The sequence below is a fragment of the Erythrolamprus reginae genome, unplaced genomic scaffold (genome assembly GCF_031021105.1).
Source record: "Erythrolamprus reginae isolate rEryReg1 unplaced genomic scaffold, rEryReg1.hap1 H_12, whole genome shotgun sequence".
Classification (NCBI taxonomy): Eukaryota; Metazoa; Chordata; class Lepidosauria; order Squamata; family Dipsadidae; genus Erythrolamprus; species Erythrolamprus reginae.
The window spans coordinates 650,591-667,453 of record NW_027248465.1 but is presented as its reverse complement, the minus strand read 5'-3'; positions in this window follow the sequence as shown (position 1 = coordinate 667,453).

The following is a 16,863-nucleotide window of genomic DNA, read 5'->3' as shown; positions in this document are numbered from 1 at the left end:
AGAAATCCGAGGCCAGTCAGCCGCCCCGCCCGGGCACAAACCGCAGCAGGCCTGACGGGTTGTTTGGAGAGAAGGCGGCATCTGAGTTCCCTCGCCCCGATTCTCAGCTGCCTTTGTCTCTCTCCAGACCAAATCTCAACCAACAAATGCTCTGTCCTACACATTGGCAAATAGATCACCAAATACAGGCTGAATAAACAAGACCTTGCAGACAACCCTCACTCGCTAAGGACCTTGGAATACTCATATTCCAAGGCTAGTATGAAAGGCTAGTATGAAAATAAGGAACATAATATCAGTCTGTCAAATATAAACTGAGTGAGGATAGGAGCCACTCAGGAAATGGACAAAATAAATAAATAAAATAAATAAATATTAAATGGCCTAAGTGTCAAAGCCCACTGCAAGGACATCGGCAAAAAGGCTTCAAGAGTTGTTAACCTAATCCTACATAGCTTCTGCTCCGGTAATCTCATACTAGCCAGAGCATACAAAACTTTTGTCAGACCAATCCTTAAATACAGCTCATCTATCTGGAACCTGCATCACATTTTGGACATAAACACTCTAGAAAATGTCCAGAAATACTTTACTAGAAGAGCCCTACATTCCTCTACTCACAACAGAATCCCCTACGCAACTAGATTTACAATCCTAGGTTTAGAAAGCTTAGATCGATGTCAGCTAAAACGCGACCTAAGTATAGCCCATAAAATCATCTACTACAACGTCCTTCCTGTCAACAACTACTTCAGCTTCACACACAACAACACATGAGCACATAACAGATACAAACTTAAAGTAAACTGCACCAAACTTGACTGCAGGAAATATAATTTTCATAACCGAGTAGTTAATGTATGGAATTCACTACCTGACTCTGTAGTATCATCATCTAACCCCCAAAACTTTACCCTTAGACTATCCACTGTTGACTTGATTGCTAACATATCAGTAAAAGGCGTGCATAAGTGCACCAGCATGCTTTCTGTCCCCTATACTATTGTTTCCTCTCTTATTAGTATCATGTATATAAACATTGTTATATCTTTGTATACTACCAATATGTACTTGACAAAAACAAACAAATAATAGAATAGAATAGAAAAGAAAAGAATAAAATAGAATAATAGAGCTCCACAAGAAATGATAGTTAAAAAAATTAAGCTATAGCAATATTTTAAGAATAAAAATTGAATTAATTGGTGGTTGGCCCAGGAGACAAAATTAGGGGATTAGGTGACATTAGAGTCATGTAACATATGCCAAGGTTGTAGAAATTATAAACATAGCAATGAAACAAAAATAATAATTTGAGAAGTGGCACCGCAAGTATGAAAATAAGGAACATAATATCAGTTTGTCAAATATAAATTGAGTGAGGATAGGAGACAGGGAACGGTATTAGAGGGAGGAAGAGGAAGTAGAAGGGGAAGTTAGAGGAGTGAAAAGAAGTAGAAAATATAGAGTGTTAATAGAGGATGAATGGAGGGAAGGAGAAAGGGGAGGGAAGGAGTAAGAAAGTAGGAAGGGGATGAAGGTTGTGAGAGAGGAGTGTTGGGTCAGACTGAAGAATAAGAGTTGAAAAAGGTGCAAAATAAGATATTGGTTTATGAAATATTGAAAATGTATATATATCTTATTGATACAGTATATTTTAAGGCGTATATGTTTTGTTATAAAATGGAATTTGTGAAGAGAAAAAATAGAATAATAGAGCTGGAAGGGATCTTGGACGTCTTCTAGTCCAACTTCCTGCTTAGACAGGAAAGCCTACACCGCTTCAGACAAATAGTTAACAAATCGCTTATTTGAAACTTCCAGTGTTGGAGCATTTACAACATCTGGAGGCAGGTTGTTCCATTGATTGTTTTAGGTATCAGAAAATTTCTCCTTAGTTCTAAGTTGCTTCTCTCCTTGATTAGTTTCCACCCATTGCTTCTTGTCCTACTGTCAGGGCTTTGGAGAATAGCTTGACTCTCTCCTTTGTGACAGCCTCTGAGATATTGGAACACTGCTATCATGTCACCCCTAGTCCTTTTCATCAGACTAGACATACCCAGCTCCAGCAACCATTCTTTGTATGTTTTAGCCTCCAGTCCCCTAATCATTTTGTTGCTCTTTTTTGCACTCTTTCTAGAGTCTCAACATTTTTAAAAAATTGTGGCGACCAAAACTGAATGCAATATTCCAAGTGTGGCCTTGCCAAGGCATTATAAAGTGGTATTAACATTTTGTATGATCTTGATTCTATCCCTCTCTTTATGCAGCCTAGAACTATGTTGGGTTTTTTGCTCACTGTAGCGCTCTGCTGTTTCATATTTAAGTGATTGTCCACTAGGACTCCAAGATCCCTCTCACAGTTACTGCTGTTGAACAAGGTACCACATATACTATATCTGTGCATTTTATTTTACTTGTCTAAATGTAGAACCTTACTTTTTTCATCTTTGAATTTCATTTAGTTAGATCAGGGGTCCCCAACCACCGGGCCGTGGACCAGTACCGGGCCGCGGGGCATGTTGCACCGGTCCGTGGAGTCAGCAGCTACCGGCCCTCATGCCGCCACCCCCTCCCGCCAGCGCTTCGCCTCCCGCCGGGAGAGAGGCCTCGGGAGGCAGGTTCTGCCGGCCACAGGACGATGTACGGGACAGAGGGGCGGGAAGGACCGAGAGGCTCAAGCCTCTTTTGGCTTCTGCGGCAGGGCGCTTTTGCGTTTTTGGCTGGGGGGAGGCAGGAGGGCCAACCTGACCCCCTCTCTCCAGTGCTTAGCTCCCGCTGGGCAAGAGGGCTTGGGAGGCAGGTTCTGCCGGCCACAGGGCAATGGCGGGAAAGAGCGGTGGGGAGAACAGCACCCCCCATGCTTAATCCCGCCCCCAACCACACCCCTTTCCACCCCCACCGGGCCATAGAAAAATTGTCTTGGTGAAACTGGTCCCTGGTGGAAAAAACATTGGGGACCACTGAGTTAGATAATGTCCAAATTCAAATCTATCAAGATCCTTCTATATCTTAAGCTTATCTTCTGGAGTGTTGGCTATTCCTGCTAGCTTGGTGTTGTCCGAAAATTTGATGAGTTCTTCATCTATACCCTTATCCACATCATTGATGAATATGTTGAAGAGTACTGGCCTTAAAACAGATCCATGGGGTACCCCACTGTATATGTCCCTCCATGTAGATGCAGTTCCATTGAGGACTACACGTTGAGTGTGGAGTACAGTGATACCTCATCTTAGAAACGCCTCGTCATACAAACTTTTCGAGATACAAACCCGGGGTTTAAGATTTTTTTGCCTCTTCTTACAAACTATTTTCACCTTACAAACCCACCGCCACCGCTGGGATGCCCCGCCTCTGGACTTCCGTTGCCAGAGAAGCACCCATTTTTGCGCTGCTGGGATTCACCTGAGGCTCCCCTCCATGGGAAACCCCACCTCAGGACTTCCGTGTTTTTGTGATGCTGCAAGGAATCCCAGCAGGGGAATCCCAGCAGCGCAAAAGCGGGCACTTCACTGGCAATGGAAGTCCAGAGGTGGGGTTTCCCAGCGAGGGGATTCTCAGTGAAATTGCAGCATTGCAAAAACACAGAGGTCCGGAGGTGGGGTTTCCTATGGAGGGGAGCCTCAGTGGAATCCCAGCAGTGCAAAAACAGGCGCTTCGGCTGGCAAAAGGGGTGAATTTTGGGCTTGCACGCATTAATCGCTTTTCCATTGATTCCTATGGGAAACATTGTTTCGTCTTACAAACTTTTCACCTTAACAACCTCATCCCGGAACCAATTAAGTTTGTAAGACAAGGTATCACTCTACTAGATTAAAGTGACTTGTCATTAAACATGCTGCTAACCCTGTTTGGCTAGCCTTACTAGTGCCCATCTGAAATTTGCCCCTGGTATTTATGGGTTTTCTGCTGTATTGCTCAGTGTTGGTAGACTTACACAATCTACAACAAAGGAGTACACTTTCAAGCAACTAATGAACATGACATAAATCAATAAAAACAAAGCATAGGCGCCATGTCATATTTAATAAAACAGTTAAGGTCATATAAAGCCTAGGTTTTTTTTAGAGAAGCTGTACCCAATCTGGTGGCCTCCATGTGCACTGGACTTGTAACTCCAAGACACATCATACATGAAGGGAATTCTCCATTGTAGAAGCCTGTTCAAAAATATTGAGGACTTTCATCTTCCTGAAATGTCCAATGAGCCATTGAGGCTCTGAGCTATTTTATGGATGAAACATCCCAAAAAGGCAGATCAGAGAAATGCAAGGTAAATAAGGCCAACCAACAGAGTTGACTTTTTCCTGTCCTGTCCTGGATTATAATTCCCATACTCAAATGAAAATACAAATTATAAAAGTGGAATTCTTCAGGCAAAATAGATGGCTTTGGGGACTATTTAACTTGCTCATATTGCATTTTAGGAATTGAATATTTGACTCATCGTGCACACAAAGTTCCATATAATTCCAAGAAATTTTATTTTATTTCAGATCTTTAGAACTAGACTTCACAATGGTTATTGAATGATAATGAAAGACACATTATATTATAATTACAATTATTTTCTTTGGATTATCACATTAAACCAAACCAATATCTGTGCCAAAGAGCTTATAAACGTTCAATCTTGAATCTTGGCAGAGTTAAAAATTGTACAAAGATTCACTTCAAATAAATCCAATAACTCATCAACAACTTGACCCAGAACTGGGCATATCATCTGCTCGGATTAGGATTGATTGATAGATGTGTTTAGTGAAGGGCTACCAAATTTTTTACTACCACAATATGGGCATGGCTTCTGCAGAACACCCTGCATTTTCTTTCAACATCTTTCAGTGCAAATTGGGTGCTCTGGGGTGGAGCTCCATTTTCACTACCCCACTGTGTCCGTCCTCTCCCCGTCCGGGCAATAGCCCACCCCTGGATGTGTTGCCCATCTCCTTCCACTCTGTTGTGCAATCAATTGTGCAGACTGGGGGCACTGTTAGATTTGCTATAGCTTCTGGGTGTTCAAATGATAGCATTGTCTATTTTATATAGCAGATAACTCAACATAATCTTACACTTGAAAACTATAGTTATTACAAGGCCTGTGAATCAAAGCCATATATTGTGAACTGTCGTTTTTCCATTTTTTTCTAAATCCAATTGAGAATTCTAGTTCTTACCAATACAATTATAAATATTTTATGACTAGAATTTCTGAAAAACTGTTTCCACACATTTGAATCTGAATGTAATTTGGAGCCCAGTTGCATATATCAATTACTAAACTGGCTAAATTGGGATTAGTGGAAAACACCTTGTTGAAATTTCCTTCTCAGAGATGATAGATAATTAATGATAGGCAGCCCAGTTACTTCCTGGCTACATAAATTTGATCAATCAATCAATAAAATAAATCAGCATTCTCCAAAAGGACTCTTGTATCTTGGCACTTTAATTTCTCAATTCCCAGCATCAATTTCTGACAATGTGTAATTTAGCCTAGATTATTTGAAGTGCTAAATGAACAGAAAAGCAATTTTTATAACAGCTCAAACATTACAAAAGAGTTTAGAAAACAGCTTCATTAGCATCACAAATCATCTTGTTAATAAGGGCTATGAATTTTAAGTATGGCTACTAAATGCGGTAAGAAAAGTATCCTAAAATTTACTGATGTTATACAGAGGCTACATGTTGCAGTGTTAAGAAATTATAAAGAGAATTTGCCAATCTTGATTGATCATTTATCAGTGATCTCTTGTAGCTGTACTATGTGGCATAGCAATTTGTGAGTCTAATGAAATCTTGTTTTAGCACTGAGAAAGATCTACTGTACTGTACTATCTTTGACTATAACACTACAGGGGAAGCCAAAATAGAGCCAAAGTGTATTTAAGTTATTAAAGTGATTAGATCGGTTTAAAGGAAAAAGACAGCCATGTATCTGAAGAGATTTCACCCCCCAAAAAATAATTATTAAAAAACCTATTATAAAGTTTTTTTATTATAAATTATAATTTTTTAAAAAAACACACCAAAAAACTTTAAAAGTTTTCTATCCTATATCCTATATCGAGGGCTGGCAACAGAACAGAGGGAAATGATTACTGAAAAGCAACATCGGTACATTCATTTCGCACTTAACAACCAGTGATCCGAATGTTACATGGATTCAGGATCCAACAAAAGCAAATAAGCATAGTTCGCTCTTACACACCGACCGTTCATCGGCATGCTAAAGGCAAAAGCATACTGGAACCTGTAGTTCGCTCTATGCTTTTGGCTCCATTCTGCAAGAGGGGCAGGGCTAAGCGTAAAACAGTGTCAAACAGCTGAATGAACCCTGAGACTCGCTGGTAGTATTTTTGCAGCATTGCTGGCTTTTTGTCAATGGGACCCTAGGGCAGTGTTTCCCAACCTTGGCACCTGGAAGATATTTGGACTTCAACTCCCAGAAGGAAGGAATGAATTCTGGGAGTTGAAGTCCAGCTGTCTTCAAGTTGTCAAGGTTGGGAAACACTGCCCTAGGGCATATAAACTGCTCAAAAAATAAATAAATAAAGGGAACGCTCAAATAACACATCCTAGATCTGAATGAATGAAATATTCTCATTGAATATTTCATTTGCACAACTATTCCATTTGCACAACAGCATTTGAAATTGATTGTAAATCACTGTTGCTTCCTAAGTGGACAGTTTGATCTCACAGAAGTTTGATTTACTTGGAGTTATATTCTGTTATTTAAGTGTTCGCTTTATTTATTTATTTTTTGAGCAGTGTATAAGAAACTGAAAGGAAAGAGTTGGTTCACCTTGATCAGGACCATCCTAAGTAATTTTGCTACCTAAAGTAGAGCCTATTTGCTACCTAAAGTAGAGCCTATATGTCCTTCCTTTGCGGAAGGAAGGAAGGAAGGAAGGAAGGAAGGAAGGAAGGAAGGAAGGAAGGAAGGAAGGAAGGAAGGAAGGAAGGAAGGAAGGAAGGATCATGGCATTCTAAACCAGCTAACACTGTAGCTTATTAGGTAAGCCACCTCGAGTCTTCGGAGAGGGGTGGCATACAAATCTAATAAATTATTATTATTATTATTATTATTATTATTATTATTATTATTAAACTAATATTTCAAATTCCTGACTTAAAAGTGTTTCTTAACCATGGCAACTTCAAAGTAAATAAACTTCAATTCCCAGAATTTCCTAGCCAGTATACTCTGGGAACTGAAGACCATCAAGCTTAATGTTGCAAATATTGAAAACCACTGATTTAGTGTGATGTGTGAACCCAGGTATTATCTTGCTCTGACGGAGTTGAATAAACTGACAATCAAGTGGCAATATTTAGCTGACTTGGGGCCTGGTGCGCATTTGGATGGTAGCCCACTGGAAAATCGCAGGGCTATATGTTTTTTCTAGGAGGTGGGGAAATATCTTGGAGAAGACAGGAACATATCACTTCTCTATTACTGATGAGACCATTATATAGACATTTTCCTGGAATCATCAGGAGTCAAATGTGACTCAAAGATGACTTTATATTTTCCTTAATCGAATGCAATTGATTGTATTAAAAGTCATTTCCTTCTGATTGCTTATTACCTCCAAGATGGAAAGGATTTGTGCAATTTGTAGATTATACTTTCATCTTCATGAGGAAATATCTGGAGACACAGGTGAGGGAAGAAATATGAGGAATTGGGCAAATTCTGCAGCATTTTATAGCATATTGAAAGCTACATATAATAAGAAGGAACAGTAATTTTAAGATAGGACACTAGAGTAGCATCTATAGGTTCGGGGCAGGCTACCAACCACAGTCCTATCGGAACACGCTGGGAGCGCACCACTGCAAGCGCACCCGGCATGCACCCGTGCCCGGCGCACAGTTTGGCTTCTGTGCATGTGCAGAAGCTAAATATTGTGCAAAGACGTGTGCATGATTTCCGGGATTTTTTGCTTCCATGCATGCTCCCCTTGCTGAACCACTTGCCCTCACTCCCCTGCTGCATTGCTCACTCTCGCTCGCTGCGCCACTCACCCTCGCTCCCTCCGCCATGCCCCTTGCCCTCACTCCCCTCGCCAGGCCCCTCGCCCCGCTTACCTGGATCACCTCCTGCAGGGGCTATGGCACAGGGAGCAGGGTGGGTGGCCCCAATTCTGGCCGCACGGCCTATTCTGTGCTCTCCCACACTGCAGGCATCTCTCCTGTGGCCCGGGAGATCAAAGAGCAGGCCACATGGCCGGAGCTGGGGCAGGACGCTTTTGCTGCTGGCCCCAGCTGCTGCTCTAGGCATGGCAGCGAGAAATCTCCTTCTGCATGTGTGGAAGCAAAAAACCCATTAATTTTTACCGCAATCGCGCCATTGCGCATGCACAGCGCATGCACATCCAACAGCAATGAAGTGAGCCTACACGCTCCATTTCCGTCAATGGAATGGCATTCCCCCCGTTCCGCCTGGGTGGGTTCTTCCCGGTTCGGACCAGATCACCCAAACCGTTAGCAACCTGCTGGTAATGTAATTTAGGCGTCATAGATCAGATTCTGTCTTTGCCGGTCTGTGCTTTCCACCATCTCTCTTTTTTTGGAATTTTCAGTGATTTTTTTGGTTGTTGTTTGCATGGCTTCTTCTCCTCTACTGTGGAAAAAGCCACCCCTCCTGCCCGCACATTATTACCCACCTATATTTCTTCATCCGAAGCACAGCTGAGTGGGTCCACAGCTGTGTTTCGGCTTGAAACCACCTTCTGAGCATGTCCGGAAGTGAAATTGCGTGTACGAGTGTGGCACCTGCATTCATGCAACATCACGATGCGCACTGGTAGCGAAGGTAAGTGGAACCTGCGCCTGATCCATAGATATTCTTAGTTTTCCCTTAAAAAAATAATACAGTGGTACCTCTATTTAAGAACTTAATTTGTTCCGTGACCAGGTTCTTAAGTGGAAAAGTTTGTAAGTAGAACAATTTTTCCCATAGGAATCAATGTAAAAGCAAATAATGCGTGCAAACCCATTAGGAAAGAAATAAAAGCTCAGAATTTGGGTGGGAGGAGGAGGAGGAAGAAGAGGAGGAGGACAGTCACTGCCCAGAGTGAAGGGAGCATTTCTTTTCTCTGGGCGCTGGCAGAGGTTTATTCCCTCTCCAAGCGCCCAGAGAAAGGAAAATGCTTCGTTCACTCTGGACTGCCAAAGCCTCCTTAAGCGCCACTGAAAGGCTCCTCTGGCAGTCCAGAAAAGCCCGAGATGGCAGGATTAAAGGGGGAATGGCAGGAAACTGGCCAGGCCTTCGTGCCGCTCTCAAATTCCCTGGGAAACCTTTCCGGGCTCGGATTCTTAAGTAGAAAATGGTTCTTAAGAAGAGGCAAAAAGATCTTGAACATCCGGTTCTTATCTAGAAAAGTTCTTAAGTAGAGGCGTTCTTAAATAGAGGTACCACTGTACTTAAGTGTTGGCATTTACTGAACGCCCTAGTAACCTCTACACAACAGTTAAAGTGAACCCACTTACAAAATTGCCAGCATTTAGAAACAAAGTAAAAAAGTTTTTTAAAAATGTAAATGTAACAAAAAGCAATAATTAAAAGAACTTAACACTAGACCCTTTTTAGATTTGGCCCAAGAGCAGGTGGCATCTATCCAGTGGAACAAACAGGGAACCCTAAAGGCTGAAACATCTTTTTTTTTTTTTTAATTCTGATGCTGTTGTAACTGGCTTTTAGGGTTAAGACGGGATTTATTTTACACCTGTGTCTTTTGATGATTCAGGGGGTTTTTTTGCCCCAAAACAAATTGCAATCTTTAATCTTTAATGAGTATAATGTCTACATGGGACATTAAAGCAGTTCAATCTCAGTGCTAATTTATCATTCTTCCTTCCTGGAACAAACAACATTCATGTCTTTGCTGTTAACTAATTAACTATCCCCATCCTTGCATACTTAGCAACATGCTGGTTCAGTTGTGTAAGGTTAAATATTTTACCCCATTAGCTAATTACAAGAATGTGCTCTTACTCTATTTCTCCCCCCTCTTTCTGGCCTAAGATAACTGTCAGTTTTCTAGCACAACAACCATCTGTCAGTCATTTTTCAACACTGGAATGAGGGAAGTTGAGTGCACAAATCAGTCCATACCACTTTACAAAGAAAACCAAAAAGATATTTATTATTTATTTTTATTTTATTTATTATTTATTATTTAGATTTGTATGCCGCCCCTCTCCGCAGACTCAGGGCGGCTCACAACAAGACACAACAATTCGTAACAAATCCAAATAAATTTAAATATTTAAAAAGTTTAAAAAGAGTCCCAATATACTAACACACACACACACAAACATACCATGCATAAATTGTACATGCCTGGGGGAGGTGTTTTAGTTTCCCCATGCCTGACGGCAAAGGTGGGTTTTAAGGAGTTTACGGAAGGCAGGGAGAGTAGGGGCAGTTCTAATCACTGGGGGGAGTTGGTTCCAGAGAGTCGGGGCTGCCACAGAGAAGGCTCTTTCCCTGGGGCCCGCCAACCGACATTGTTTAGTTGACGGGACCCGGAGAAGGCCCACTCTGTGGAACCTAATCGGTCGCTGGGATTCGTGCGGCAGGAGGCGGGCCTCGGAATATCTCGGAGATATTCTGGTCCAGTGCCATGAAGGGCTTTAAAGGTCATAACCAACACTCTGAATTGTGACCGGAAATTGATCGGCAGCCAATGCAGACTGCAGAGTGATGGTGAAACATGGGCATACCTAGGTAAGCCCATGACTGCTCTCGCAGCTGCATTCTACACAATCTGAAGTTTCCGAACAGTTTTCAAAGGTAGCCCCATGTAGAGAGCATTACAGTAGTCGAACCTCGAGGTGATGAGGGCATGAGTGACTGTGAGCAATGAGTCCCGTTCCAGATAGGGGCGCAACTGGTGCACCAGGCGAACCTGGGCAAACGCCACCCTCGCCACAGCTGAAAGATGTTTCTCTAAAGTGAGCTGTGGATCGAGGAGGACGCCCAAGTTGCGGACCCTCTCCGAGGGGGTCAATAATTCCTCCCCCAGGGTAATGGACGGACAGATGGAATTGTCCTTGGGAGGCAAAACCCGCAGCCATTCCGTCTTATCCGGGTTGAGTTTGAGTCTGTTGACACCCATCCAGGCCCCAACAGCCTCCAGACACCGGCACATCACTTCCGCTGCTTCGTTGACTGGACATGGAGATAGCTGCCTTTGGGCCAAATAAAAGGTGATTGGAAAAGTGGAATTATATTTTTGTTGTTCTAAAACATAAAATGTTGGCTTCTAGCTGATGTGGAAATTAACCAGAAGCCATGAGCTTAATGATCATGTATTTATTGAGTTTGTATAGTAGTGTAGCTCAACAAATCACTCTTAATGGTGAACAAAATTAAAATAAAAACATTGCAAAAATTAAAATACAAAGCAGTTGAAAAACATCCAACCCAAATTATTAGTACAACAAAGAAGCTGGTTCCCTGAGCCCAGAACCAGGCCTTCGTGGCTTTATGAAAGGCCAACAGGGTGTGGGGCCATCCTGATATATGGAGGAAGAATGTCCACAAGGTGGATGCTATGGCAGAAAAGGAATGTCCTCTAGGTCCAGTGGTGGGCTATGAGCCAGAATGCTAAATTGCGCTCACCGCCGCGGCTCGTATGTTCTTCTACCTTTGGAGGTAGCAAAATTGTGCATGGGCCGCAGGTGTGCCTATGTTTTGGTGAGGGTTTTTTGCTTTCACGCATGCCGAAACACGGGTGCACCTGTGGCTCCATGCACAATTTTCCCTCTCACAGTTCCTGTTTTTGAGCCAGGTTTCACCTAGTCTGTACTTATACCTTTGGGGTTTTTTGTTGACATTAGCAGTGGTGGATTCTAAATTGTTTTGTTACCAGTTCACATGATCACGTACGTGCACAATCCTGGGTGGGTGGGCGGAGTCTCCCACTGCCACTGCTACCAGTTCAGACAACCAGGCTGAACCGGGAGCAACCCACTGCTGGACATTAGACCAGTGAAGGGCCGCACTTACCTTCTTTCCCTACCGTATCAATCCCGGATGCTGATGTGGGTGCACACACTCCCGTGCAAGAATTTGCTTCTCTGCATGCGCAGAAGCAAAGAAATCAGTGAAAATTGCCGAAATCTCAGGTGAGGACATTCACATGTGAGAGATTTCAGCTATTTCTTTGCTTCCGCACATGCGCAGAAGCAAAGAAAGGTTGAAAATCGCCAAAAATCGCCGATTTTTGCCAATTTATTTTGTGCTTCAATGTGACCATCTTTGGAAAAAGCAACTTTGAAAGGCAACTTTATCCTGAATAAATAAGAGTAGAAGGCAATCAAAAGAGAGATAAATATAGTCATACAGGAGGGAAATCAACTAATGACTTATTTTTGTAATGACCACATAAAACCTCCAGGATTAGAAGAAATGGGATTTCAAATATGGGTATGGATTGCAAATATGGATTGATGGAGAATATCAGCAGATGGAACCTGTTGCTTCTGTGTGCTGTTTACACAATACATTGAGAGGCTTCTGACTGGCCATAATGGAAACATGATCCTGGGATAAAAGTGCTTTTAGTCTGATCAAACAGGGCTCTTACGATTCTTTTTCATTTTCTATCTGTCTGCCTCACAGTACTGTAATATAGAGCAGGTCTTCAGCCAGAGGTAATATTCAGATGTGAGCGTTCTTCCAACATTGTTGCACATGATGGTGACTTCAGGATTGCTGGGTTTACTTTGAGACCACAAGTTGCACACAAATGCAGAGCATTATATCTGTGGAGAAAGTAGCAGATGTTTGAAAATCACATGTACATGATCATATATCTTAGAGACTCCAGGTGCAGTCTATGGTGTGCTTTGTGATAGGAGTACACCTATTTTTGTTAAATACGTAAGCAAAAAGTTCCAATGCAGAAAAGTAGATATATGTTGAGACACACACACACCCAGCAGCTTGTACAGCTGGTAGCGGATCCCATCCGAGATGATGCCAATGAGGTGATGCTGGCACACAAGTTGGATAGTGAGGAGGCTGGTAAGGATTCGGTGCCAGTGGCAGAGGTTCAGCCAGGATTTCTGAACCTCCAGCACCTCACAGCAGAGATGAGGAAGAAGAGGAGGAATCCCTTCTTAATGCACATGTGCTAAGTTTTCTCTGGTCTGTAGTTGAGGCGGAGGAATATAACAATTAATTGTGGCACCACAATACTTGTTTTTTTAGGTTGCTAGCCAGTACGGGCCACACTGCGTACCGGTAGCGAAAAAAGGAGCTGCGCTTGCAGCTCTGTGTTGCCAGCATGTGTGCACATGCCCTTTCATGAGATTTTGCTTCCTTCCATATGCAGAAGCAAAATCTCGCTGGGGCATGCGATCGTGCACACTGGCGACGCAGACCTGCGCACGCATCATACCAGTAATGGCGGTAAGTACCAACCCCACCTGCACTGCAACATTGTTTGAGCTAGGAAGTAGGCAAGGTAGGACCTGGTCAATACTTGATTAAGAAATTTCTAAAAGGCTCAGGATCTAGTTTAGGATCTAGTCAGAAAAAGATTATAATGGTAAGAATATTATAAATACATAGAGTAAATCCTATTTTCCTCTTGTTTCATTTCATTCACTAAATTTTATTATAGACCATAATCATCTGCTACTTAGTAAGTTTATTCTAACTTGTTATCTAACTTGACTCATGTAAAAGTTTTTACGTGTAACTTAAGTTATTCTGAAAATAATTCATTTTAACTATGTGAGAGCAATCCCGTAGGAATAAGTAGGAACTTTCTTCATGGTTTTGCAAATTGCTTTCTAAAAATAGCTCGGTGATTAATCTCTGAAACTACAGTGTTGTCCATGTGACTCAAGTGTTTGGATGACTTGATAGAAGCAATCATATTTTCCAATCTGTGGGTTATTTCAGTTCCTTATTATCAAAACAATAATCCTTGTTTCTACAATATCCGGTTTTTTATTTTCTATTTAGGAGCATTGAGCATTCTTGTGCGTTTCTCCCATTTTCTGAAATCTGCTGTTACATCAAATTTAGTACTTACTTTGATGGGATGTCTGTCCTGTAATATGCAGTTTCAGGAATGACATCCGAGCAAACCTAAGGTCTTTTAATTAAATGAATGCTAATGCTAACCTCAAAGTAAGCTAATCTCATTCCTGGGAAACTTTGGAAAGAAAACTTGTTTCTGTCCTATTTATTTATTTATTTATTTATTTCTTTATTCATTCATTCTTTCTTTCTTTCTTTATTTATTCATTTAGTCCAATACACAATGAGGGTTTTATTGAGTATATATCAATATACACATAGTAAAATACATGATGAAGGTTATAGAGGAGATACTCATAGTAAAATATATCTAAGAAATAATAGAAAAGAAGATATAGGAATAGAATATATAGGAATAGAATATATAGAATACATAGAATATAGGAATAGAATATATATATATATATATGTTTTCGTAGATTTTCACGGGTACAGGTATGACGGTCTTGGTATATTCGGGTTTCTTCCCGTGTAGGATTTGGAAATTTCTGGCGACGTTTCGATGAGGTCCCACTAATCATCTTCAGGCTGGTGTTTCTGTCCTTGTTCTCTTCGCCTGAGAACAAGGACAGAAACACCAGCCTGAAGATGATGAGTGGGACCTCATCGAAACGTCGCCAGAAATTTCCAAATCCTACACGGGAAGAAACCCGAATATACCAAGACCGTCATATATATATATATATATATATATATATATATATATATATATATATATATATATATACATACATACACATACACATACATACATACAAACATACACATACATACATATACATATATATATATATAAACATACATATATATGTTAAATGTTTTTTTAGCTGGAATTTTAAAATTAAGGGAGACTAGGATGGTCCCATTTCGGCCTTGTTATGGCCTCATCAGCTAGCCACACCCTTTCCTTTACTGGGATTCGACCCCTCTCTTGTAGATATACATATACACACATACATACATACATGCACATACATATACCTATATATATAGGAATAGAATATATCAATGAAAGAATAGAAGAAGAGATATAGGAGATATAGGAGAGTAATAGGACAGGGGACGGAAGGCACTCTAGTGCACTTGTACTCGCCCCTTACTGATCTCTTAGGAATCTGGATAGGTCAACCGTAGATAATCTAAGGGTAAAGTGTTGGGGGTTTGGGGATGACACTATGGAGTCCGGTAATGAGTTCCACGCTTCGACAACTCGGTTACTGAAGTCATACTTTTTACAGTCAAGTTTGGAGCGGTTAATATTAAGTTTAGATCTGTTGTGTGCTCTTGTGTTGTTGTGGTTGAAGCTGAAGTAGTCGCCGACAGGCAGGACGTTGCAGCATATGATCTTGTGGGCAATACTTAGATCTTGTTTAAGGCGTCTTAGTTCTAAACTTTCTAGGCCCAGGATTGAAAGTCTAGTCTCGTAGGGTATTCTATTTCGAGTGGAGGAGTGAAGGGCTCTTCTGGTGAAGTATCTTTGAACATTTTCAAGGGTGTTAATGTCTGAGATGTGATATGGGTTCCAAACAGATGAGCTGTATTTGAGGATGGGTCTGGCAAAAGTTTTGTAAGCTCTAGTATGCAGTGTGAGATTGCTAGAGCAGAAGCTACGTAGGATTAGGTTTACAACTCTTGAAGCCTTCTTGGCTATATTGTTGCAGTGGGCTTTGGCACTTAAATCTTTTGTTATTAGTATACCAAGGTCTTTAACCGAGTGGGGATTATCTGTGATAATTTGATTATTAAGTTCGTATTTGGAGTTTAGATTCTTCTTCCCAATGTGTAGGACAGAGCATTTGCTAGTTGAGATTTGGAGTTGCCATGTGTTAGACCACTCAGAAACAGCGTCAAGGTCTTTTTGGAGAGTAGTTGTGTTATCGGTGGTGTTGAAGAGTTTTACATCATCGGCGAAGAGGACACAGTTGCTTGTGATGTAATCGCAAAGGTCATTGATGTAGAGAATGAAGAGCGTTGGTCCCAGTACACTACCTTGGGGAACACCGCTTTTAACTGGGACAGGGGTGGATATGGTGCTTCCTATTTTGACCACTTGTTGTCTGTTTGACAGGAATGCTGTAATCCATCTGTGGAGGGATCCTGAGATGCCATAGGATTTGAGTTTTAGGAGTAGTTTGTCGTGGACCACTGAATCAAAGGCTTTGCAGAAGTCAATATAATTTGCATCTGTAGATTTCCCTTGATCTAGATGAGTTGTCCATATATTTTTGCAGTGGAGGAGCTGCAGGTTGCAGGATAGTTTTTTTCTGAAACCAAATTGTTTGTTAGAGAGAAAATTGTTAGTTTCTAAATGGAGAGTAATTGATTTGTTTATCATTGATTCCATAACTTTGCATGGGATGCAGCATAGTGAAATTGGTCTGTAGTTATCTACAAGAGAGGGGTCTCCTTTTTTGAAGATGGGGATGGCCATTGCTTTCAACCATAGTTTAGGAAGTGTGCTGGTTCTGAAGGATTTTTCAAAAATTATGCTTAGTGGTTCAGCTATGGCAGAAGAGAGCTTTTTTAGGAAGTATGCACATAGACCATCTGGTCCGACTGATAGAGAAGGTTTAAGGTCTGCCATGTGATGTAGACCATCTTCACACGATGGTGCTACAATTATTGTTTACTCTTATTCCCCATTAATCTGGCCATTCATTTACTAAGGAACAAAACAACCATCTCAACAGACCTGTCATTTCTGACCCTGACATTTAAATAGTATTAAATGGCTATTACTGTATATAGGGCCACGTTAAAAAAAAAAATCCTTATCCACATAACAA